Source organism: Acomys russatus, chromosome 32, assembly GCF_903995435.1.
Source record: "Acomys russatus chromosome 32, mAcoRus1.1, whole genome shotgun sequence".
NCBI lineage: Eukaryota > Metazoa > Chordata > Mammalia > Rodentia > Muridae > Acomys > Acomys russatus.
Window position 1 is genome coordinate 5,483,924 of NC_067168.1, and position 27,764 is coordinate 5,511,687.

A 27,764-nucleotide genomic window follows, 5' to 3' on the forward strand; every position below is an offset into this window, starting at 1 on the left:
TGTGTGTGTGTGTGTGTGTGTGTGTGTGTGTGTGTGTGTGTGCGTGTGTGTGCGTGTGTGTGCGTGTGTGTGCGTGTGTATCCTAGCAGTGGGAATTTCTACTATTTTGCCTACTATTGTGTCTCTTTTCCCCCTACTGGGTTGTCTTGTCCATCCTCATTATGAGGGCTTTCGTCTTGTCTTATTGTATCTCGTTTTGTCCTGCCTGGCTGCAGTCTCTTGGAGGCCTCCTCTTTTCTGAAGGACAACTGAAGAGGAGTGGATCTGAGGAAGAAGAGATGGGGGATGGGGTGCTAGGAGGAATAGAGTGAGGTGAATCTGTATTTGGATGTATTGTATGAGAGAAGAATCTATTTTCAATTAAAAAGAGAAAAAAATGAACTGTATTGGTGCTGTTATTTAGTTTTGTTTCTGGCTTGCTGATGTTTACTACATTTTACACAGCAATGGGAAACACCCATCAACTTCTATTTCAAAGTAGGCCTATGCTGTAAATATTTTTAAACTTCATCACATAACTTTGGGAAACCAATTGGTAGCTGGTTTTTTATTTCTAGGTGCTTTTGCAAAAGGAAGAGAGAGAGACAGAAAGAGAGAGAGAGACAGAGAGACAGAGAGACAGAGACAGAGAGACAGACAGAGAGAGAAAGAGAGAGAGAGAGAGATATCAAGAATAGTGATGAACCAAAACAAAAAACAAAAAAACAAAAAACAAAAACAAAAACCAAACCAAACCAAACAAAAAAACCAGACTACTACAAAGACAAGGAATGTTTGCCTTTACTTCTCCTAGAAACCTTAACTCTTCACATACCACTGGGGATTAAGTCTCTAGCCATCTGTCTAGTTCATTGATTTAGTGTACCTGGCAATACAGCTTTTCTTATCTCCCCCTGAGATAAAGAGTGACTGCTCAGACAAGGCCCTGAATTAGTCCCCAAGGACATAACATTATCTCCCTGAGTATTTACATGTCAAAAGAGACAAAGCCCAGGATTAGAAGACATTACCTGGAGTTTATCCAGGCCTTGGGAAGACATATTTATGTTGTCAAAGGCCATGGCAATGTAATAAATGCCATTTTATTTTCCTTTATTCTTCAGTAAAGGAGGGAACTACTTTTCTGTGCAGACTCTGTTTACGACCAGGTGCTCTGTCCTGTGTGTGATGTCTGTGTGTACTTGTTGATAATATTGGATGCTTCATAATTCATTCAAAATCATCAATAGCACTTAAAGATTATATGGTTTAGTTACATTCACAATTAATTTTACATAAAATAAAAACTATTTTAGTGACTTCATTTACTTTCCCTAAATGCATATTTATTCATTGTTCCATTAATATTATTTATATTTTCATATTACATATGGTCTATATGTAATAGTATATATTTAGTCTTTGGATTTCTTAGTTAAATAAGTCAAATATTTTCACAATTGAAGATGAGTAATAAGCCCAAGGGAAGGAATCCAATCTTCTGAACCCATTTTATAAGAGACAGGTGTGGTAGTGCATGCTTATAATTCAGAACTAGCAAGGGAAAGCCAAGTGTATCCCTGGGGTTCACTGTCCAGCCAGCCTTACATATTGGCAAGTTTCAGGCTGGTATGTGATACTGACCCCTCAAAAAAGTAGCATCAAAGAAAAAATACCTGAGGTTGTCCTTAGACTTCCACATACTTTCACAGGCATGAGCACATAAATACATACACACAGAAAGATAGCATATGTATGTAATGAAAATCTGAGAGTGTCTATGTGTGAGTATATATATGAATGTTGGCACATGTGCCTGTGCATGTATCCATACGCATACTACGTATGGGCTTTCAGTTGGAAAAGATCAACATGAAGATGAGAGAATTTCATACTATTTTCCAGTGCACACTCAACAAATAGATATCCAATGTTATGTATTAATTACTATTATGAACGTAATACATCAAAGCATGTCTCTCTCTAAAAGTTATACTTTTATAAAATTGAATATACACAAAATTTGTTCAGTAAGAATTTTAACATAGAAATTTAATTGCAAATATTAAAGTAACATTCTTTACAATCTTTTTAACTATAAATCATTAATGTTATTTTTTTAAACTTTTTTATTGGTTCTTTGTGAATTATACAACATGTACCCCAATTCTACTCATCTTCTCATCATACCTGCCCTCCACCCTTGAAACCTCCTCCACATCAGAGAAAAAATATTGTTGCTGAAACTATAGTGTGTCACAGTATGTCCTACAGTATACTCTTTTGTCCACACGTCTCTGTTTTCAAATGTCCATTGCAGTGAAAAGGACTGGCACTTTCATGTACTCCAGCATTTCTTCAATGGTGTAGATGTTAAGGTGGGCCAATTCAAAGCCCTGGTTCTGGGCCTGAGAGGTATCTGAGATGGCCATCCCACTGCTCTCCCACTCTCATGCCCTTGGGGCAGGCTCACCAGCAACCCTCACAACCAGTGCCAGCTCTACTCTGCTGCCCAGGCAAAGTGCAGGCTCCTCTCTCCCCAGTCTTGTAGCCAGTGAGGGACACAGACAGTTCTCTCACTCTCACAACCCCGAGGCCAGCTCTCTCCCCTGCCATACATGACAAGGAACAAGGGAGAAGAGGAGGGTGTCTCTACTTCATCCCTAGCAGAGCCAAGTGTCCATCAGGGCAGCTCACCTGGAACCCTCACATACAGGCAAGCTCTACTGTGCTGCCCAGGCAAGGTGCAGGCCCCACTCGCCTAAGTGCTACAGCAGGTGAGGGGCAGGGCCAACTCTCCCTCTCTGATGACGTCTGGGTTGGCTTTCTTGCCTGCTGTAGGTGGTAAGGGGTTGAGGGGATGGCATCTCCCCCCACCCATGTTACAACAGGGCAGACAAGTGGTTGGGCCAGCTCTTCTTTATTCACATTCTTGCTCTTGTTAGCTCATCCATGACCCATCACCAAGTTTAGCTCTATTGTGATGCCCAAGAGAGATGCAGGCTCCACTCTCCGGAGTGTTGCATCAGGTGAGTGGTAGAGCCAGCACTCCTGATCTCATGACTGCAGCAGGTGGTGAGAGTCCAGGGAGTAGGACAGTATCTCTCCCTCACCCATACTACCACAGGAGAGAGGACTGGTAGGCCCATCTCTCCCATAGTCTTATCCTATGGGCCCACTCACTTGCAACTCTCCTCTTCCAAGTACTGCAGCTGACTAGGGACATGGTTGGCTTTCCTGCTTCCAGAGCCATCTCTCCATTGATAGCCAGGTGAGAAGTGGGGGGCCACTTTTGCACAGAACTCAGAAATGAATATGTTCCTGGTCAGCAGCCCTGACCAGGGACTTCTACCTGGTCTTTTGGTGGTAACTCAGGACCATGAACCCAGATATGGCTGTCAGGGGATGCTTACCATGGCAATCCTGACTATGCTGGTTTTGGAGGGATGTGGAAGACTTAGGGACTTTGAACTAGAAAAGCAATTGAACAATGTAAGCGGGGCCTTACAGTATACCCCAAAAGAATACTGGAGGACAGTAGAGTGGAGAAAAGGGCAGACTACGGCCTGGCAGGGCAGGACCCCACCATGGTCCCAGGTAGCATCGCAGGCTATTCACTCAGGCTATTCCTCACTATCCCCAAACTCCAGGTCTGCCTCTCTTCGTTGTGCCCACATCCTTCTGTTTCTCTTTCTCTTTCATTTCCCCACCACTCACTTGCTCCTCTCAGTGGTGCCCAGGGTCTCTGTTTGTCTGGTATTGTCTCAGGAGTGGTCTTGGGAGCGCTGTGTTCCGTTTGTGAATTATGGTGCCTGGCAGGGGTCATTTCAGGCATGGTCTCCCCCACGCCAACACACACACACACACACACACACACACACACAAACACACACACACACCAGCCTGTACAATGCTGGACTGAAAATCATGTCAGGTTAGCTCCCTGTCTGGGACCCATGGTACCTGTCTGGTGCTTGTCTAGGGTTCTCCCCTTGCCCCGCCAGCCCAAAAGACAAATTGCAAGGGGTGTCTGTCTTAGGTGTCCATTAGTCTCTTGCTTCATCTCCATCCTGGGAGCCTGTCTGGGTCTGCATTTTACCAGACCGGAAGCTGTCTCAGGGTAGCTCCCTGTCTAGGCTCTCTGTCTCAGCGATGAACTGGTGGTCCTCTCAGGCTTGAGTTTTTGAGGGAATGTTAGGCTACTAAATCATTCAGATGTTTACAAGTGAGAACACTGAGTGTAGACATAGCCTGTGTCTTCTCAACTACCTACTGATGCACATGGGACACAGAAGCCACACCTGCAGAACCTCTAGGGGTGTGCTGTAAAACTGGAAGGGTAGAGACATATGAGCCCTTCGATATCAGACATGAAGCTGCAGGATTTGGGGTGTTTCCTGTTGGCTTTTGGTGTTGCTTTGGTCCAGTATTTTCTCACTATGTCCTTATTCCTCCATTATAGAATGATATATTCTCTGCTATTGTGTGTTGGAAGCATGTAATATGTTGTTGTTATTGTTGTTGTTATTATTATTGTTGTTGTTGTTATTATTATTATTATTATTATTATTATTATTATTATTATTATTATTATTATTATACAGAGAGTTAATTCAAGCCAGGGCTTTGAATCTCAAAAATGACTTTGGATTTTAAAATATCTTGATACTGTGAAAGACTATAGGGGATTTATAAGATGGAATAAATGCATTTGCATTATGATATAGCCACAAGCTATGGGGGCCTGGGTATGGCATGCGGTGGTTTAGGTGAAACTGAGCCCCATAGGAGCATATGTTGGTGGAGCTGTTTGGAAAGTATTAGGAGACATGGCCTTAGTAAATGAAGTGAAACATTAGGAATGGACTTGGAGGTTTCAAAAGTCTCAAACTCTTCCCAGTATTCCCTACCTTGTACTTGTGTCTCAAAATAGGCTCTCCTCTCAACTCTAGATCCAAACCTGTGACTATCCTCCACACCATGACAGTCAAGGGCTCTAACATTGTGAGACCATAATCAAAAGGAACTAAAAGTAAAAGACTTCTCTCTCTCTCTCTCTCTCTCTCTCTCTCTCTCTCTCTCTCTCTCTCTCTCTCTCTCTCTCTCTCTGTGTGTGTGTGTGTGTGTGTGTGTGTGTGTGTGTGTGTGTGTGTGTGTGCTGGTTCTGTATGTAAAGTCACTTGCTGGTAAGCCTGAGAGTCTGACTGGGTTTGAGCTCTGCAGCTAACATAGTTGAATGAGAAATGTTACTTTTGCTTGTTCTCCTCTGATGTCCACTTTTCTTGATGTGGATGAACCATGCCCATACGTATAAACACATGCTCACAAAATGAATAAATATCAACGTAATTTTAAAAACATAAAAATAACACTTGGGATAATTAAATTGCATTCATTGTATTAACTAACTTTTTTTTCCCAATATGGTCTAATCTTCAAATAATTTTATTACTTGTATCTTATTAGGGTATTTTATTTTGGAAATATTTCTCTTTTAGACAGGATCTCTTAAAATCTGAGCTGGATTTTAAATTCTTTAGTACACAATGATAGCTTGAACTTCTGGTCCTCCTTTTGTGGCTTTCTAAGTGCTGAGGTAATAGGCACACACGAACTTACCTGGTAAAGTTCCATGTTAATATTAAGACTAGATGCTAACTCTTTCCCAGTTAAGAGACATGTATATGTTATAGTTCACCAAAAATCCCACTTTTAACACCTATGGAATATATATGTAGGCATTATACTGCATAATATATATGAATGGAATTAGAATGTCAAACACCTCAAGTTGGTTGATATGAATACAGATATGAGTGAGGTATAAATATTATTTTAATCTAGATCATAAATAGAATAAATAGATGTCTTATTGAGTCTCGATTTGAAAGAAACAAAAAACAAATTCTTCTTTTACAACTTGAAAACAAAGGACTTGGGGAAAGCTATTATTATAATACAAACTGTTATAATTAGCTTTGTTCTGAAGAAAACACCAATGTATGAATAAATTACAAGATATGATTATATAATATGAAGCCAGGAAAGAGGGGGCTGATTTTCATTTTACAGTACAAATTACATTGAAAAATCTTACATACCCAAAATTTTTCTTTCTTTCCTCGTGCACCTCTCAGTGTGCCCCATCTACAAATAATAACAATGATTAATTAGTTAAAACATTTAGTTTGTGCCTTGAGAACATTGTTTTTACTGACATTCTCTTAAATTTTTCATGTTCCAATCTGCTTTACGAGAAAAATGTAATAACTGACTTTCAGAAATTTGCTTGTATAGCTTTCTTCTTCTCTGTAACATTATTTATGTGAACAATAGAGAGTGACCTTTACCCAAGTAGCATAAAATTAAACCTATTTACCAAAAAAAGAGAGACCCTGTCATGATTGACTGGCTCTGAAACAAACAACTTCTTTCTTGGTACAGTCAACTGAGCCTGTTGCAAAAGAAAAGGATTACATTTGCATGTGGACTAGAAGAGGTTGTGTGTGTGTGTGTGTGTGTGTGTGTGTGTGTGTGTGTGTGTGCGCGCGCGCGAGTGTAGACAGGAGCAAGAGTTCTTTCTTTGTGACACAGAGAATCCCTAATAACTGCTGGGTAAGTCTTTCAGGTTCAGGAGGGTGGGGGTAGATTGCTCGTTTTATTGTAAGTAATTCCTTACTTAGGTTCTGTGGGAAAGTCCAATAAACTCATCAGTTCCTCAGAATGAATGTTTATGGAATGGTGCCTAGATCATTGTGACATTGGAGAAAAGATTAGACATGATTACATATCACCTTAGGAAAGAATTTTAGCAACAAATTCTAAGCCAATTGGGCATAAGGGTTTTAAAGATTACTCCCATGTTTTCATGCAGCTCGCTGAAACACTACTATAAATGAGACAATCTAAAAGCTCTCCAAGACTACTGATACAAAGTATAATGTAATCACAAATAATTGTTACAGGTGAGGGAATTTATATGAAATATTTATATATACATGCTATTTAATGAAGTACCAATGTTTCTAATTTCTGTATATATGTGTACATGTGGAAATGAAATCCTAGATTCCCAGTCGCATGTAACAGTTCATAAAGAAACTTAACCTCCAAAATTTTGTGCATATTTTATTTTACCAAAGCCCTTGAGGTGGGTAATATTCACATCTTCTACTTGATGACATAATGTATGGCTGCCTAAAATCATTAATTGGAAAAGTTGGACCAGGTAACCAAATATCATAGTCTTTAAAACAACCATATTTCTCCTTTCTTTTTCTTTCTATCTCCCTTCCTTGCTTCCTTTCTTTAAAAAATTTTATTCTTATACAAAACATCCCATCGGCAGTTTTCTCTACCTCTGCTTCTCCCAGCCCTCCCCTGACTACCCCTCTCTTCCAGATCCACACCTTTTCTAGTTTCCTTCAGAAAAGTGCAGGCCTCCCAGGAATATGAACCAAACACAGTATAACAAGATACAATAAAACTAGGCACAAGACTTCATATCAGGGCTAGGCAAGGCAAAACCATAGGAGGAAAAGGGTCTGAAGAGCAGGCTAAAAAACCAAAGTCAATGTTCCCCATCCCACAAAAACATCAAGCTAACAACCATGGCATATACACAGCGGAGCTAGAGCATATCCATGAATGTTTCTTGTTTGCTTGAGACAAGGTTTTGCTAGGTAACATGGGCCAGAAACTCACTATGAAGACCAAGTTATATGGGATAAATCTTGCCTATGCTTCCTAAGCTCTGGATTTATAAAACTTACATAACTATACTCATCTTACATTGCTTTTTTATTATAAACACATAATCTCCAGCTATGGAATATCCCATACAGTACTGGATTGTATGTTAGAAAGCACACTGACTTCAATCTTCATATACTTTTATGGATTAGAAGAATAAATTTATTATGCTCTAACATTGTACTAACATATCCTTAACATGCACAATCTCATCCTCAGAGTTTCTTTATACTAAATCAAGACAATTTTTAAATATATTTTATTAATTTATTCATATTACATCTCAATTGTTAGCCCATCCCATGTATCCTCCCATTCCTCCCTCCTTCCCATTTTTCTCTTAATCTCCTCCCCTATGACGGTGACTGAGGGGGACCCCTCCCCCTGTATGTGCTCATAGGGTATCAAGTCATCAAGATAAAATTTTATAGAACAAAATTTTCAGGAAGAGACACAAACTTATTGTTTAAATATTTTATAATCTGTTCATTTGAACAAATGGTATTTAATGGTTAAAAGAATAATTATAACATAACACAAAGTTATTACCCAAAGATGACAGGCTCTCATTGTTAATAATTTCTTCTCAATTGGAACATTTCCTCCAGCTTGGTAGGAAAGCACTAATAAGACTCAGAAAGTAAACAACTGACAAGTCTCAGAAGGTTCCTGAAACTAAAAAGATTCACAGGACCCCTCCCCAAGATATGAAAACAGTAAAAGACCACTGGAGGAAAAAAGACTGACCATCTGAGCTGCCTCGAAGATGCTCTCAGACCTATGGAGTTGCCTACAAGTCACACAGTGAACGTCAGTGATGCTGCTGCCTCTGAGTTGTCTATGCTTCTGTACTCACCCACGTTCCTATAAGCGACCTCTATAAATTCATTTGTTCATTATTGGACTTTAGTGAACTCATTATATTGTTCTATGTTTGTTTTCCTATCTCATATAAATAGATGTTGGATCTGATCTCTCCTGGAAAAGTTTCACACACTAGGATCTGGTGGGTTTTTTTTTGAGTAGTCTGTATTTGGATTCTTTGTCATGAGCAATTGAAACAAAGATGTAATAATGTGGGTTAAAAAAAATCTGAAGAACAACTCTGCTTTCTTTTGATCCTGTTGGGTGTGGATGGTAATTTCAGTAATGATCTCCTTTTTTTCCTTCCTGAAAAAAGGAATATGTTGTTCTAAGTTTCTGGGCAGCTTAATGTGTAGGTTAATAAGAGAAAAGAATACAATTTCTAAAATCACTGTATAGTTTTATAGCTACTTTTAAATCTTTGCCACTTTTCAAATACCATTGATTGTTAAGAATTGTCATTCATAAGTGTCTCAAAATATTAAAAGGTCATTGTCTATTTCAAGTACTAAATTGCATCTGGAGTTTGTGTGTGTGTGTGTGTGTGTGTGTGTGTGTGTGTGTGTCTGTGTGTGTTTGAATGCATGTTGTGTATGTCACAGTGGTGTGTCAAAGTCAGAGGACAATCTCAGATGTTGACACTTAGCTTCTACATTGTTTGGAACAAGATTTATTTTCTTTTTTCCTGCTATTAACTACGAAACAACTGCCTGTGAGCATCCAGGAATTGCCTTTTTCTACATGTCATATTTCTTTAAGAATGCTGCAATTACATACTCCTTTTCTAAGATGTCTGATTTTTGTAGGTTTGGGGAATTTAAACACGAACCTTCATGCTTGTGTAGGTAAGTATTATACATACTGAGTAATCTCATCAGCCCTACATATGACAACATCCTTCTCATTTTATGTCTGTTGCTAATAGACATCCTAACAACTTCAGGATGCCCTCAGTATGCTAGCAGGCTTTTTCTCATATGTATTGGCTGACACATTAGTTGTTTACTTAAAGTGCAAAATATAATATTAAATAGGAAGAAGGATTCATCTCTGAGATTATATAAGCATAATATAGCCCTGCTGTCTGGAATATTAAGAGATATTGAGATAAGTTTATCTGAAGAAGGTGTAACTATTTTCCTAAAAGTTATTAATATTATATAGAATAATTTCACAACATTCAAACAGTTTACAGACCCAAAGTGACCAATGCTACTTTGTTACTTGGGTTCTGAATTCCCTGCGCTCGGATGAAGCATGGAAGGACAAAACACTTAATAGAAAAAAAAAAACACGTGAGGCTTACAAGAAAATATGTCAAGAAACAAGCCCTGTATTTTTAATAAGCCTACTTAGTATAACCCTCAGGACTCTCAAATACGTCATGATACTTTTATGTTAAGTGAAAGTATATGCTGGTAAATGGGACTGAAAATCAACAATGTGACAAGTCACCCATACAAAGCATTTCCTCACAAAGTATAAGAGGTGTTAAATCATTTCAAATTCTTCATTATTCCAATATTTCTAAATAAAATAAGTAAAATAGATTGCCTTAGTTTTCTGACAACTAAGACATACATTTTTTGTCTTTATACCCGCTCACTTGTCAGCATCTTTTTCACTGTGCTCCTGTAGACTTTGTTGTGATCATACCAAGTATATTTCAAGAATATGAAATACAGTAATAATTCTAAAGACTTTGGAATTATCCCAATATCTTATCAAGAATCATTTTAATTATAACTTTAGTTCTGCTTATTTAAAACAACATTCATAGTTGGGCCTGGTGCTATAAGCCTGGAATCACAGCTATTTTTTTTAAGCCAAGACAGAGAAATAAGTTTAGGTCAATCCTGGACAACTGAGTGAGACTGTGTCTAAAGCTAAAAGATAAGAAGAGCCCTGAGGGTGCGCTTCACTGGCACAGCAGTTCTCTAATATGTCTCAGGCACATGTTTCTGTGTTGGTTAACACTAAATAATGAGTCAATAAATAATAAAGAAACTAATAAATCACCATCATTTCAAACCCAGAGAGGATGCTGAGATTTATGATAAGCATTCACAAAATGGACAGCCAAAGAGATGACTCATAACTGCCTAAGAGTGAGAGAAAGAAAAGAAAAGATAACAGCTGAGTCAGTTATTTTTAGGGAGGAGGCTTGTGAAAGAATATTTTAACAGAATATTCACCTCCATGCACAATTCAAATGGAAATAAAATACTACACAGAGAAAAAAACACCACTTTAGATAGTGTGTGGGGGTTGTTTTCCAAATATCCTCAAGTCCTAAAGACTAAGAATCACCACTTTGGACCAAATGATCTCCCATCTGGTATTACAGTAAATTCATGAGACTAAAAACCGGTTTCAAAAAAGGTAACTAGTGCCACCTGCGTTATTCATTATCGAAAACTCCTTTCTTGATTGATGAAGAACATTCCCCCTAATACATGTATGCTGTTGAAATTTTTGATAAATACACATATATTTTAACACATGTTTTCTAGTAAGACACTGAATGTCTTTGGAAACATTAATACTTTTACAGTATGGATATCATCTGTAGTTATAACTATTGATTCTCCTTTCTCAATAAAATCAATCCCTCTACTTTTATATTTATTTTTTATGTATGTATTTATATTATTCCGCATATACACAATAAACTAACTATAACAAGAATAACCATGACACAATCAGGAATTATATAAATGTTACATTCTTAGTGTTTTGGCTATTTGTATTCGACAGCCTTGAAGAAAACATCTTTCCTATCTTGGTGCATCTAAAATTCTGAATGTAAATCAATTTCCATTACATCTTGTCATTATCAACTTAACTTAAATCCCTTTATTCTTAAAGACAATTCATAAACATTTGTTGAACATTGTTGAAACAGACCAGAATCAAACACTTAGATGGACAAACTGGAGAGTCCCAGCAGAGAATTTTTTTCATCTTAAAATAATCTACTTAATTTTAACTTTATACTACACTTTAGAATTTTACCTACATCTTTAAAATAAACTTTTAATTATTTGAGATTCGTTAGTAATGTTTTTCTCTCTTTGGGGACACTCAGGTCTTGGAGAACTCTGAGCATCTCTCACTCCACGCCATGCCCACTGAAGTCCTTGCTCAGGCTTCATATCAGGCATTCACCTCTTAAGTTTGACACACAATTACCCATCTTTATGGGTGCAATGTGTTTTCCTGATACGCTTATGCTGCATGATGTTTGCATCAAGGTAATTATCGCTCCACCAATTCTAACATATGTCACTTCTCTGTGGTGAGGTGAAGACTCTTTAAAGCAGTGGTTTTCAACCTTCTTAGAGCTCTAGTCCTTTAATACAGTTCCTTGTGGTGACACCCAGCAACACTGTCATTGCTACTTCATAACTGAGATTTTGCTACTGTTATGAACTTTAATGTAAATATCTGTGTTTTCCAATGGTCTTGGTAAGCCTCTGCAGAAATGTCACTTGACCTTCAGAAGAGGACACAATCCACTGGTTGAGATCCATTACCCTGAAATTTCTACTTTAGGTATTTGAAATAAAGAGTAGCTACTGTGTTGTGAGACCTAATGGCAGACATACGTGTCTTTAACACCATTTCCCCTCGATTGCCCTGTCTATCCTCCTCCACTGAAGCTTCTCTGCCTATCAAGCCATATGTTCTCACTTTGAAGAACATCTAGAAACACAACTCTTTTGTGTAGTGTAGTTTTATAAAGACTTCTGTAAGAAAGACTTTTCTTCAAAATATGACATTCAAAAATCATACAAGAATTCAATAGTACTTTGTATTTCTGAGACTAGGACCATCTTTACTCAGACATACCTTAGAGATAATGTGCTGGGTTTAGATTAGAATTTTTAGATAATGAAATTAAACTTCTCAAAAATCTTATTTTATGTTTTTGTAAAATTCTTGAGATAGAATAAGTAATTAGAATGAGATTTAAGATTTTTTTTCTCTTATTTTGGTGGAAATTGAGGCACATACATTATGGTGCAAGAATAGACATGGTAAACCATAGAACTGAACACACAACTTTATTAAAGTGAGATGTGTTCCTACAGTGTCTCTTAAGAAAGCAGAGAGCCAGCTACCCCTTCCCCAACCACCCTGTCCCGAGTTCCATCCCTCTCCACACATTAAGGTCCCCTCCCCATTACACTACTTCCCCCTTCATATTGCCTGTGTGCGACTACTTCCCTCTCTTAGGATTGCTCTTTTTCCTCCTCCTCTCCAGTGTTCTCTGTCTTCTCTGGGGGTTCTCCAAGTTAAACACACAAATCAAAAGATGCAAGGCGTGAGAACGCATAACACGAAGCCATGATACCTCACTCAGTGTATGTTTCCAGTGGATGGCCCCACACCTAGGGGTATATGGAGACCACGAATTGAAGATGACGGCTTATGAAATTTGTAAAAATGACATAGAGTTAATTGGGGTATTGATCTGTATGTGGGAGTAGTTGATGTGAAATGTGAGCAAATTGTATCTTATTAAATTCTCAAATAATTAATGAGAATATTTTTAAATAAAAAGAAGAGAGTGTCACCTGTGTACTTCATTCACTAAGCTCTATTTTCATCTAATAAACTATTTTATTTTATCCCAAGTAGCTGACATTCAAGTAAGTATGATATGAGTATTAAGTAACTATAATTCTATTTTGGAACCTTTTATAGTAATATGATTTATAAATTTCTGCAAGTTGCAGATTAAAAAGCAATTGTCTGCCGATAGAAATGACAACTCTCTTCCTAGAACTGAGCATAAAGTCTTCAGAATGAGATCAGAGTATAGAAGTTGAAGTACAGTACACATGAAACCAAATGAGAGCCAAGAAACTTCTTCCCTGCTTACTCTAAGAACCCTACTTGAGCCCCAACTTAGCCTGTTGTAAGAGAACTACTTGAACCCCATCTGAGCCTGGTGCTAGGGACATTTCTTAAAGCCCACTGCAGCTCAGTCTAGAGCAGCACTTGACTCCATATAAAGTGGAAATGTCAGGAAACAATGTTAGAAAAGCAGCCTCGACACAGGCTGTCCAGGGAATTCAGGCCTATCAACACTGGCACGTACAGTGTGGGTGATAAGAAGGCTTCCTACATGGACATGGTGTAATCTAGATAGTCCTTCAAAATGGCAGCTCTGATGCTACTGAGGGAGATAGACGCCAGGGAAAGGAGCCTAGTTGAAAACAAATCTCCTAGGACAAGCAGAAAATAACAAAATTCTGATAAAAACTAATATGGTATTCTTTTAACAGCAGTCTCTGTAGCACTAAAAGGTTACTATCACATTGGTAGCTATAGATATTTGTTGGGCATGTGAAGTACACGGGCCATGAATAAGTACACAGATAAGAGATGGATAAAGTGACGGAATTAATTGATACATTTATATGAGCTGAAAGGGAGAGAAATGGACAAGATCTACTTTGGGGTTTCAAGGCTAAATTGACAGGCACATACTATATATCTTAACTGTGAAGCACCTTGCAACACACAACTACATTTTCCTGGTAACGCGGAGTTTTGTCATTGTCTAATACCACAATTACAACTAAAACATCTCCTGTTGGAATCTCGGTATTGGTAAGTGATAGTACCTGTCCATATTAATCTTTAATACATGGCAATCCAGACAGTAAATACACTTATTATTAGAAATTCTGAAAGAGCAGTTCTATACTGTGAGGAATTTTGCATGCACTACTGACCTGAGCATGGTCTCCAGTGGCAGTACTGACCACAGACTGCAGCATGGTCCTCTGCTGCTGCCTTTGGCCATGGAAACCATCACAGCCCTCCGTGGTGGCACAGGCCTCAGATGGTAGCCCAGGCCACTCACATCAACATAGCCCTCAGTGGCAGCACAGCTCACATGGGTGCAGGTTACAGCACAGACCGTGGCCATCTGCATAGCCTTTGGTGGTAACACAGGCAATGGACATCAACACAGTCTCCAGATGCAATAGGACCACTGACCCAGACATGACCCCCGCCACCCATGGAGCACAGATAAGAGCATCATCATGGCTGCAAGTGACAGTACAGGTCACTCAGATTAATGTGGTCCCCAGTAGCAGCATGCCCCATGGATATTAACATGTCTCCAGTATGCAGCACAGACCACAGACATCTCCATGGCCACCAGTGACAACATGGGCCTCGGATCCAGACATGACCCTTGGCAGCATCATGGACCATGAGCATCAACATGTCCTCCAATGGGGGGTGACTGCATGATTCCTTACTTCAACTTATTTCATTTGATCTGCTTTGTAACAGAACCATCAGATAAAAACGTCAGACTGCCTCCCAAGGTTTGCTACTTTCAGGGCCCTGGCACGTCCCCAGAAGGCTGACAATGACAATTCCAATTTGTGTTTTCTAGGCAGACTCGTTCTCACTAGTGATTTCAGATCCAGACAGATGGAGATGACGCTCACAAATGGTGGATGCATAAGGGTCTTTTCTATGAAGCACAGCCCATTTCAGCAAGAAATAGCGGTGTTCCTATGAGACCTTAATCATTTGTATTAGAAAATGAAAGCTAGGATCCAAGTCTGAAGAAGCCCTCAGCTAGGCTTTGAGTAAAGAACAATGGCATGACTATTCTTGTTATGGGATTTTGCTTTTGGACTTGAGACTTCAGTTAGAGCCTCTGTTCCTAGAACATAAAGATTCGAAAGCCAACGGCAGTGAGAATGATACAAAGCCACGCAGGCTTTTGTTTCCTCACAATTATTCTATTAGAAATGCTTATGAGGCACTACAAGTGTTCACACCGACTGAAGGCGGCTGTGTAGAGTATATGAAGGAGCTCGCAGAAAGTGTTGCTTGACACTGTGTCAAAGGTCAATGAAAATGGATTGCGGAATGGAAAGGGTGAAATGAAGCTACTCCTGGCTTCCTGCTCCAACAGCTGCTCCAGGGAGACAGAAAGCAAGGCAGTGTTCACTAAATCCAATATCAGTTCGTTCATTGATAGATTCAGCCAAGAGGCTCCAACTTTTATCATGGATTTGAGAAATAGTTGGAGATTTCTGAAAGTTATTTTTTTTATAAACTGTTGCACATATCTTTCTTATCCTATTATACCAAGAAGGAAAGGGAATATAAGTATGCTATCAAATTTAAATGAGACTGCAGCAATAAACATTAGGAGACAGAAAAAGGTCACACCTAGTTGATGAAGTGATGTGTATCTGAGAGGGCTGCCTCCTTTCAGTCTGACATATGGAAAGCCTGTATGGTAAATGCACACAGTCATGAGAAATATATTGGGGAAAGAGAGGCAATGTCCAAAGTTATCTATCACAGTTAATGGCAATTAAACAGTGATGGGCTACAACAAGATAGATTCTGTAGAAGTGTTAGTCCTTTAATGTTAGGAATAGAAATTAATCTTTATATTTTTTTATAACAAAAACCATTAGAAGAAGACTGTGAGAGTATGGTGCATACAAAGTGTTGGCCAGCTGTGGCTCACAGACTCAAACTTGCTGAAGTCTGTTTTTATAAATATAATTTAATGGAATATCTACCTTTGTTGGTTTAAACGTTGTCTGCGTCTGCTAATGTGAGAGTTGAATGCTCAAGGCCAAAAGCCCATAAAACATATCTGATTCTAATCTAATATCTCTATGTGCTGGCTAGTGTTATGCCAACTTGACAGGAACTAAAATCATGTAAAAGGACGGAACCCCAACTGAGAAAAGATCAGACTATGGGCAAGCCTGTGGCGCATTTTCTTGATTGATGATTCATGTTCATAGGCCCCTCCAATAAGAAGCGATGCCACCCCTGGGCTGGTGGTTCTCATTGCTGTAAGAAAGCAGGCCTAGCAAGCCATAAAAAAAATCAGTAATCATCAGTCACCCATGGCCTCTGCACCATCTCCAAGTTCCTGCCTTGAATTCCAGCACTGACTCTCCCTGATGGACTACCAAATGTAAGAAACAAATCCTTCCTTCCCAAATTGACTTGGTCACAGTGTGTTATCAGAGCAATGGTTAGCCAAAGTAGGGCATTTTATTCCAAAGGTAATAAAAATGAGGCCTGAAGACATAAACTAAGATTTCAAAATATATATCTAACTGCCCAGGTTGTTATGAATATCTGAGAAGAAATTAATAACACAGGCAATAAAAGCTAGAACCTTCAGGGAAAAAGGGTGGGATCATTACTTGCTGAGCTAACTTGTGAAAACATATTGAGTCTTGAATAATTTATAGAAGATCCTAAGGAGAAATGAGGCTGTAAATCAGAGACAAACACAAGATAATGTAAAGAGCTGTCCTTCATACATTCCTACAAAATTATGAAAGTGTGTGGGAAAGACGAACATAGGCAAACATAGGATTAAAAAGTTCACGGTCAGATGTGGCTTCTATTAGAACACTTTTATTATGACCCATGTATTTTCTCTGCCCCACATCCTATAGTCCTGTTTCTTGTATCCTAAAATGTAATGAAAATAGTTGATACAAAGAAAAACTAGATAATGGTAATTTTTAATGTGTATATTTTCCATATCAGAATAAATAAAAAGTTGTCACTTAATGTCATAAGTAGTATTTGTTTATTATCTATAAATTATGGTGGGGTTTGAGTATCCTTTTCCTTTTTGTTGTATCATATACATGAGCATAGCTTCTCCTTGTTCTTATTGAGGTACTCTGTAATAAAATAAAATTTTCTGTGCAGAGAACAAATTGTAAGTTGCCATAGCAACACATTCCCTTAACAAAACCTTCTGGCTTGTTCATTCATGGATCTGTCTTAAATGTATTCCTTATGTACAAATAGTATTTCTGGACGATAGGATAAAACACTAGTTTAACATTCTGATAGGCAACCTTGCGTTGTGTGCTTTAAAGGAACATAGATTACTTGTAGTAATACAGTATTCGTAAAATACTGAACTTTTGATGCACCTTATATTCAAATTAATAATGTACTTTGAGATAAAATTTAAGACTTTGTATTTTTCTTGCTGTCCTACTGTATATTCAGCCTGCTTAAGTTTAAATTGCCTTCAGGAGAGCAATGTAACTAATTTTACTATGGCTTGAATTTCCCTCAAAACCAGCCTGTATAAGTTTAGTGTATGACTTTACTCTTTAATAATGTACTCTTCATGCCACAGACACAGAATGATGTCTGTGTATATTGTAAACATTTGCTGGAAGCAGCCAACAGATTGAAAACAACCAACAGTAAATGAAATTATTATCACCTAAAAGTTGGACGCAACATGTCGATATATGCTAATAACATCTGTTTGAGTTATCTGACTATTATTCTGGGTCTCTTCTTTCCTTGTAAAACCCTGTTAAATTTTTTTTGTAAAGAACCTATCGATTCTTTCCTATGCCATATTTTCCACGTTGTTCAATAAATTAATAAATAGCAATGCCCTTTGTCCATATGAAAAGATGGAAATATCAAGCCATTCTTGACACCAATTCAGAGAAAACTGCTTTCTTCTGGTTAAAAGAATGGAATTCACTGATCTCCAAATAGAGCATCACATAGTGCTGTCTCCTCTTGAGGGTTAATCCAGCTGGCCTGTCAATCATCTGGCTAGGAGGTGACTCCTCAGGAAATGTAACCCACTTGAAGACATGTTAAGAAGGAGGGGAGCATGATTACCTTCTTAATGAGATGATGTACACATTTATACCATACATTTCTCCTCGGCACAGTCACACACAGAGCTTCCCACAAGCAACGTGGTGAAACTTGTCCATTTTCTTGAGTTCTAATTCAGAGAACCATAACATTTCCTTGTTTGTTTCTATCTTTCCCTACGGCTACTGGCCCAAAGCCTAAGCATACTTTCCCAGACACTTGGTGCTTTCTTGCCTTTGTCTGGAGCCCCTCCTCCTTGCACAGAGCAGTTACCTGTTTACCATGGAGCTGCTTATGGACCTCATTAAATCTGTGGCCTGTTTCCTTGGACTCTAACTCAAAGAGGCATGGTTTTCTCTTTCTTTTTTATCTGCCTCCTCCTGGCAGATTCCAAGGTTACTGTTTGATCATCCTGCTGTTTCTCTCTCACATTCTATGAAAAGTATCAACAAGCTTTCTTCCATATAAGTTATGAAACTCTTTTAGTAATGAGACTAAGAACTGTCCTGACTGGAGGCTATGAATTTCAATTCAGTTTCTTTATGGCCCTCTAAAGTCCCAGTCTTTGGGTAGATACAGTTGGGGGAGTGATCAGGTTAATTTCTGTGACTCTCTTACTTATGGCTCATGCTGGTGCTGAGCCTATGTTGGAAGTTTCTGTTATGCACCATGCTAGTAACATCTTTTCCTTGCATACTAGACACCCCTACTAGCCACACGACACTGCTATCTGCAGGCTGTGCAGTGCTCCCATCCTGCCTATGTGTCCTGGTCTAGACACACCCAGAAGACTTATGTTCTAGTCAAGTGTGAATTTCCAGAGATTTGAGCTGGGCAAGGGGACCTCAGAGGTTGAAATAAGGTGCTGTCTAACTTTTGTCAACCTGGTATGAATCAGTTGTACTTTGAGAGAGAGAGAAGGAGACCTTCAGGGTCAGCACTTGTGTTGGTTAACACGTTCAAGAACCCTCCGAGTGGGCATCAAAATGCCTCTCATTAAGGGATGAGGACAGAATTGTCCTCTTGGATTAATTTAGCCAAGAGCAAGCCCAGATTTTAGAAGTTGAAGAAAGTGTAGAATGATTAGCATACAAGACTACATGTATCCTGTCTTAATTAATCTTCACAGCTAGGCACGGATAAAATGTGTTATCTCAGTGGAATATTTGAGAAAACCGTGATGCCACCATGTGGTTAAATAACCAGAGATTGCCTAATGAAGACAGGACTGCCATTTCAGTCCAAGACTCACTAAAGAACTTTTGTATTTTATAATGCACAGTATTCCACCACAATCACTCCTAATCCTGTGCTTTACATGATACTAAAAACCATACATACACGCCCGTATTCTCAAACACACATGCACACTTGCACACACCCTCATACACTTATACACTTGCACACACATGTACACACACTCAAACACTTACATATTTGTGTGCACACCCACACACACATACACACACACATTTAATCAACCACATTTTTGTGAACACCAACATAGTTTTCTCAAAATCCTTTCATAACAACACTCCCATTGTGCGTTTATCTAAGTGAGAAATAAGGCCTTTATTTTCAATGTTGTTGCTTTCTATATTGTTTGTAAAAAGCAGCTCATAGTAACAGCAGTTATAGTGGGGGATGGATCTGACCAGCCACTGAGATGACAAATGAATGAGAGACAGTGTCAGGCAAGAGAACAAGTGCTTCGCGGGCATGGCTGTTTGATTCTGTACTGACAAAGGAGGCAAAAGGAGTCTATCAGCACCGAAAACAGAAGCAAGGAAAACCCATTCCTCAGTTTCATCCTCTCCAGGGACTTTCCCATGCACTCAGAGTCCAACTCAGGGAATGCCTGCAGCCCTGGGGACCTGCCAGTGGCTTCCCAGAGTGACTGGTCTACAGCAAACCAGTGAGACAATTAACTTCCTTTCATTTATTGAGGTAATGCACGTTATTGATCTCAGTATCCTCTATGCCTAACTGAAGGCTTTTTACACAACTGTTGCTCAATAAAATTTATTGAAAGCTGAGAAAAAAATGAGGAGGCTCTAACTGAACTAAATGGCATTATTGCACTTCTGTGCAAGGTCCAAATGTTTTGAAAAGACATTTAAAATGTATTTATTTTTTAAAGTGTGTGTATGCGCGCGCACGCATTCAAGTGCTGGTACTCTTAGAAAACTCGGAATCATCTGATCCTGGAATTACAGAAAGTTAGGAACTGCCTGACATGGGTACTACGAACCGAACTTTGGTCCTCTGGAAGAGCAACAAGAGTTCTTAACCACTGAGCCATCTTTCCATGTTGATTTTGCTTTAAAAGTTTTGTGTATGTTTATTAGTTTAGGCACCCACAGAAGCCAGGATAGAGTGTCACATCCCTGGAGCTATCGTCACAGGGGATCGCAAGCCACCCAGTGTCTGGAACAGAGAGCTAGAGTTCACTATAAGATCAGCAAGCACGCGTTCTTAGTCACTGAGCCATGACTCCAGCACTGCCTTCATAACACCTTAACTATGCCACTTTCAGCACATTGAGCATACATGCACACACACACACACACTGCAGAAATAAATGAATGCAAAAAAATTAATTCATATGGAAGAAGTACAATAACTTAAAAATGGAGATGAAAAAGAATCTTCTCTAAAAAATAATCTTCTCTAAAGCTATTTGCAAACAAAAGATCTGGTGAACACCAGCTGTAACTTTTTCCATTTCTGTTTCTAAGACACAACTCTCTAAACCCAAAGTACAGTTTTTCAGTACCTATTTCATTCACCTTCTGAGTTACACACCACACTGTGAAGCATTTGGTCTTCCTCAGAGTCCTCTTGCTCCAAGATCTATCCGACATGAAATGTTCTAGCTTCCTTCTCCCTTCCTTGGCTATTTCTCCACCTGACCTTTAAAGGCAGGATCTCCTCAGGATGGGCCCTGAAGTCTCATCATATGCTCTCCTGTTCTGAGGGAAGATCTCCACCTCAAGGACTTTGGCTATAGAAGAAATGTCAACAGTATTTTTTTTCTCTAGGTTTTCCGAGACAGGTTTTCTCTATATAACAGTCCTGGCTATCCTGAACTAGCTTTTGTAGACCAGGCTGGCCTTGAACTTATAGCAATCCACCTGCCTCTACATCCTGAGTGCTGGGATTAAGAACGTACACTACAATGCCCTTCCTGGCCATATCTAAATGCCTCTTGGCACTAGCACTCAGAAGTGTTTCTCAAAGGAAAGAAAAACTTCTTTGTGTGTGTTTTTTAATGCTTGAGATAAAAAAATTATTTTGTAATGGGATATGGGGTGGTGGAGATGCAGCGTCTCTGAACACTAGGCAAGCATTGTATTATTAAGCTATATTTCTATCCCAAAGCACACTTCTTGTTTCTTTCTTTCTTTTTTCTTTTTCGCTATCTTTTCGTTTGTTTGCTTGCTTGCTTTGTTTTGTTTTTTTTTCGAGACAGGTTTCCTCTGTGTAACAGCTCTGGCTGTACTGGACTCCCTTTGTAGACCAAGCTGGCCTCAAACTCACAGCGATCTGCCTGCCTCTGTCTCCCGAGTGCTGGAATTAAAGGCATGCGCCGCCACCGCCCAGCCGTTAGACACATCGTTGTCAGTCTCCTTATTTGGAAAATAAATTAACCTTTGCTCATGCTCATATAATTGATTTTGTTCTTTTAAAGCTTTTAAATTTTTTGAGATTAAAATATAGTTACAATATGTGTCCCTTCCCTTTTCTTGCTCCAAAAGTTCCCACGTATCCCTCCCTGAAATATCAGTCATTGTTAATGTTTCTGCTTTGGAGTTTTAAAAATCTAGTTTTAAATTCCAGGAAAAAAAAACACATAAATTTGCCTTGCATTTTTATTTTAGATAGCTCCAGAATTTCCCCCAAATCAGCAGGCTAATTGTAAACTTGTTCTGGTCGTACATCCATCTGTTGCCCTTTGTGCCTCCCCATCAGTACATACATGCAATTTGGAAAATAATTTGGAGTCAAAGTATCTTCTCTCTAGTCACCAAAACATCCAACAAACTACTGTCACCTGTCAGTTCTGTCAAAACTATACCTCAATCAGCTATTAATGGCTAGCAGTACTATTAGTTTCCCTTTTAGATTTATTTTTATACATGTGTGCCTGCACATGATTATAGATGCCCGCTGAAGACAGAGTAGTGTTAGACATCGTGAAGCTGGATTACAGGTGGCTTTGAGGACTCCTCCCAATGTAGGTGCTATTCAGCAAGAATAGCAAGCACTCTTTACTTCTGCTGAGCCATCTCTTCACCTCTGCCTACCATGATATCTTTACACATTGGGTTCCCATTGGTGATTCTTCTAAATTTAAAGTACGTGATTCTATTCTCTAAGTATTACAAAGGGTGGCCTTTCTTAAAATTTTAAATCATGTAGGTTTCTAATGAGAATGCTTTGAAAAATAACCCCCCTTTGACTTTGGATGACTCTGACTCTATCACCTCCAACCCCTGTCCTCGATCTATCTCATCTTTTCCCTTGGCTACACTCCCCTAATTTCTGTCTCTCAGAGCCCCTTTTAATTATTGACTTTAAAAAATCTCAAGCTAGAGACAAAAATATAATCAGGAAGTTATCACACTTGCGGTAACATCATCTTCATTAAGCAAGTGTGACTGCTGGTTGTGATGAGAATAACCAGTCTTTTTGGTGAGGCAAAGATGAGGCCTGGCAACAGAGCTCACAGCTGGGCACATCAGCACAAACTTTAATGCAGAATGTGGATGGTTTCTGAGAAAAAGAAAACACTGAGTCTGGTGGAGGAGGACCAGGAGGAGGAGAACCAGGAGGAAGAGGAGGAGGAGGAGGACCAGGAGGAAGAGGAGGAGGAGGACCAGGAGGAGGAGGCATCTCTATAAACCTTTGCTTCCCATCTTCTTGTCCTTAGGGATTGTGGAAGACAATGGGAACCAGACACTTTAGAAATGTTAATACCTGGAAATATTTATTACAGGAATCAAGAGCACACTCTTGAGTTTTAATTTGTATTAGTGGTAGACTGAAAGAATGCTTGGCTTTCATAAAATTGGCAGGAGTGGAAAACAGAATGAGCCCCATGCACAACAAATGAAGTGAGGAATTATATAACCAAAGAGAAAAGAAGCCAGATAATGTAAGGCAGCTAAAATGTTAGAAGAAAACTTGTAGCCGAGTCTAGGGTTATTATGAAGTAAAAGGAGATCTTCTGGAAAAGTCAATGCTGACTAAATAATATTAATATGGTGAATTAAAATGACTATTAATAATAACTGCCCTACAAGACACTTTCTTTTTCTTTGTTTGTTTGTTTTTTCATTTTTCAAGATAGGGTTTCCTCTGTGTAGCCTTGGCTGTCCTGAACTCACTTTGTAGACCAGGCTGCCTCTGCCTCTTGAGTGCTGGGATTAAAGGCATGTGCCACCATGCCCGGTAACACTTTTAAACAAGATGTCAGCCAATGTTTTGTGGATTTATCCTGGATTTATTAAGCTTCTATTTACTGTAAATTTGATGTTGAGAATTGTGTTTTTTTAATAAGATGTATGTTTTGTATTAATTTAGTTTGAGCTCAATTTCATATTTCTGATTTTCTACTTTATATTTACTTTGTATTTTTCTTCATACTGAGTGGTTCCCAACTTTCTATAAAAGTGTGATTTACTTTCTCTTAACTTTTACTTTTGTTTCTCTAGCAAGTCACTGGAGGTTTCTTTTAACTTTTTGTTTGCTCATTTATTTTTGTAGTGTAGGAGAGTGAATACTAGGACATGCTACACAAATACTCTGTCACTACCTCCACACACAAATGCCCTGTATTTTGCAGTGGGGGTCGACTAAGTTGTCGTGCCTGGCTCCCTTCCTTCTATAGCCTAGTCAGGCTTTGAACTTGCAACCTTTCTGCCTCTTCTTCAGGGGTCTTTGACCACAGGCTATGCTACCACTTGAAGTTTGATATTATATTTGAATCCATTGTGAACACCTTGATATGTATGTGAAAATGCCTTTTGTAAGCAAGAAAATTATATGCAAAATACTATTTTTATACTAAAAAAAAAACACTCTAAATAAATTAATTTTATGAAAAGCATCACTGTTAAAAGACATTAGTATTTCCCAATGTAAAGTGAGTAGTTTATATATTAGATATTCTTATTCTCTGCAATACCAAAAGATAATTTTTAAAAAAATAGCCAAAGCACACACATATATATATAATAGTCACATGCATACTGTGAGATGATGTTGACATGAAATAATTAAGTTTAATGTGAGCCTTTTCAATTAAAATGTACTTTATAAATAGCTCCAGACATTTTATTTTGTATTTATTACTGTTATTTAATTCTTCAACTTATTTCATGATTTAATTATAATCTTTTACTAAATTTTGAAAAGACAGTAATAATGAGACAAGTTTTAAATTAACTTCCCTCTGTAAATGAAAATTGAGCCAAAGCTGAGTGTGTTCCTCAGTATATGAAGCCTATGAGCCTTTGCATGATGGAGTCAACTCTTAAACCATGACAGCTTAAGTGTAAGGAACCCAACATTGGAAATATGTACCAGCAGATCCATGGCACTTACATAAGGTTTCAAAGACATCAAATCTGTCTCAGAGCAAATGCTCTCCAAAAAGAAACAAAGTATGTTTTTAAATCAGGTGTATTTTTTCAGACCCATTAAAAAAGAAAAGTGTGAGAAAGAACTATCTTTGCATTTGAAAGTCATCTTAACACACAAATTAAATAATTTATGCTGTCTGTACTAAGTGTTACAATAGCACATTTATATGCATTCATTAAATCATCATAGTAGAAATGTTCATTCAGCTATTTTAAATGTGTGCATTAAAATATCTAATTAAGCATCCTCCCGTGGGCCCTCCTTGTTACTTAGTTTCTTTGGGTCTGTGGATTATAATACGATTAGCCTGTACTTTATGCCTAATACCCACTTATATGTGAGTATATACCATGTGTGTCTTTCTGGATATGGGTTATCTCATTCAGGATGATATTTTATAGTTCCATCCATTTGTCTGCAAATTTCATGGTTTCCTTGTTTTCAATAGCACAGTGGTATCCCATTATGCAAATATACTACAGTTTCTTTAACCATTCTTTGCCTGAGAGACATCTAGTATTTTCCCAAATTCTGACTACTACAAATAAAGCTACTATGAACATAGTTGAGCAAGTGTCCCTGTGATATGGTGAGATGTATTTGGGGTGTATGCCCCGGAGTGGTATAGGAGGGTGTTGAGGTAGAATTATACTCAATTTTCTGAGAAAATGTGGAACAGTGGCTGTCTTTCACAGGGACTTTGTTGCCTGCTTTTGGGTGACTTTCCCCTGGCTGTATTTGTTTTGTCTGGCTTCTGTGGAAAAGGAAGAGCTTAGTCCTGATGCGACTTGGTGTGTCAGGGTGTGTTGGTATGGGGGTGGGGGAGGAAGGGGATCCCCTCTTCTGAGGAGAAGGGGGAAAGGGGAAGAGGATGGGAGGGAAAAACTGGGAGGAGAGGAGGGAGGGGGCTGTGATTGAGATGTGAAATTAATAAATAAATAAATTTAACTTGTAAAAATACAATTAAAATCTGTACTCACAAATTATGACTTGTCCAGGCATTAAACATTTCAAGGTTAGCTTTCAATTACTATTTTAAAAGATAGAGATAAAAATAGCATGATAGTAAAAATTTAGTGGCCCTGATAAAACTATGCCAAATGATTTTATAATCACTCTAGATAATAATTTATGTTCAGAAAATATTTTAAATTTATATTGTGAAAATATGGGATAAGACATTAGTAAATCAACCACAAATTATAGTTCTTATATTACTAGGAAGTGAACTTATATGATAATATGCATAGACAGATTACAAATAATATATAGATAGATGGTGGTTTAGTATGTTGATAAGTGATAGGTATATAGGTAGAAAGCAACTAGATAGTTAATAAATAGATAATTATAGTTAGATATAGATAGATGATAGATAAATAGAGAAGGTGATAAGTAGATGATGGATAGATAAAAATGATAGACAATAAAGAAATGATAGGTTATAGGCTCGACAGCCAATAGATGATAAAGAAGTTATAGATGAGAGATAGAAATATGCTAGATAGATAGATAGATGATAGAAGATATGAGAGAGAGACAGAAAGAAAGACAGACAGACAGACAGACAGACAACACTTCTGACCATAGAATATACAACTGGTATAACAAAACATTTGAACACTTATTGTAAAAACTTATAGTGTTTAGTAACTCAGTAAGACTATCTTTAACCTGTAATAAGTAATTTACTTATTATTACATGACATTTCTCATAATTGTTGTTAAATTTTAGTAAGAAAAGGAAAGTAGAGAAGCATGAAATCACTGGGAGTAAAATTTTTATGGCCTCTCGCCCACTGATCCTTGTACTTTCTCTAAATTCCTGAATCATCTCCTATCCTATTTCATTAAATTTTCTGTACATTTTATTGCACAGAGATAACCACACCCTCAACACTCATCCCTAAGGTCATCAGTACTAGGCAAACTCCGTTCTGCTTGTCTGTGACCTCAAGAGGGCACCCAAGAGAACAGGGTGGGACCATGGCCAGCAAATGGTAATCATCCCTTCTTGTGTCTTTGGGCTCTTCTATTTCTTAAACATCTAGAATCCCATTGCCAACCATTTTATTTCCCTCAAATGACTGACAATGCAATCGGACTCCTTCTTTCTTCTACAGATGACCTAATCTTATACTCCATAGAGACAAAATGGCCGATCTTCCTTAAGATAGCCCTACCTAAAGACTACAGCACATTGTTCTACCGTCATCTACTGTTATGATGCAGCGGTGTCACCATAAGCCCCCCCCCCCAAAAGCTCACATACTCTTTGGATTCCAACCACTTTCATCTTCCCAAGTTTCTCAAAATATTTCTCTGCCTCTCCGCCTTCCCCTCGATCTCACTCCTTGCCAGTCTTCCCTGTTCCTTCACTCTGGAATTTTTCTGTTCATCAGATACTGGATTTCTCACATCATAGTTTTAATGCTTTTCTTACAGCTTTTAATACTACTCATCTTCAACTTTCATTGGTTTCCTATATTAAGAACACTATATCTAATTGCTTACTCTGTCATTTATCTTCATTTAGCAGTGGGTAGGGTTGTCAAAGATCAAACTCGAAGGCTCACATCTACTAAGTGAATACCGTGTGACTGAGCTGCATTCCTAACCCTCATCTGATTAAAACTAAACTATGTTTATTATAGTCCATCTTATAACTCTCTGTATATGTTACATTTTACCCATGTTTTAAAACTCTGCTGTCTGTAGGTTGTGTGGTTCTTCCACCCTGCCTATGTGTCCCAGGCTGTACACACCCAGCGGCTTATGTTTGAGGCAAGTGTGAGTTTCAGAGACTTCTTTACTATCTACCTTCAGTGTAAGGGAAAGGACTGTTTTAGATTTAG

General features: G+C 38.4%; 1 protein-coding gene and 1 non-coding gene across 4 annotated transcripts in view; both read right to left on the reverse strand.

Annotated features, from left to right (window-relative positions):
• Tinag (tubulointerstitial nephritis antigen) overlaps positions 1-27,764 on the reverse strand; it is a 140,409-nt gene that overhangs the window by 8,774 nt on the left and 103,871 nt on the right. The window lies entirely within an intron of this gene.
• Positions 4,170-4,301, reverse strand: LOC127184516 (small nucleolar RNA SNORA17). The gene has a single exon (XR_007830154.1). It is a non-coding gene; the product is annotated as a small nucleolar RNA SNORA17 (small nucleolar RNA).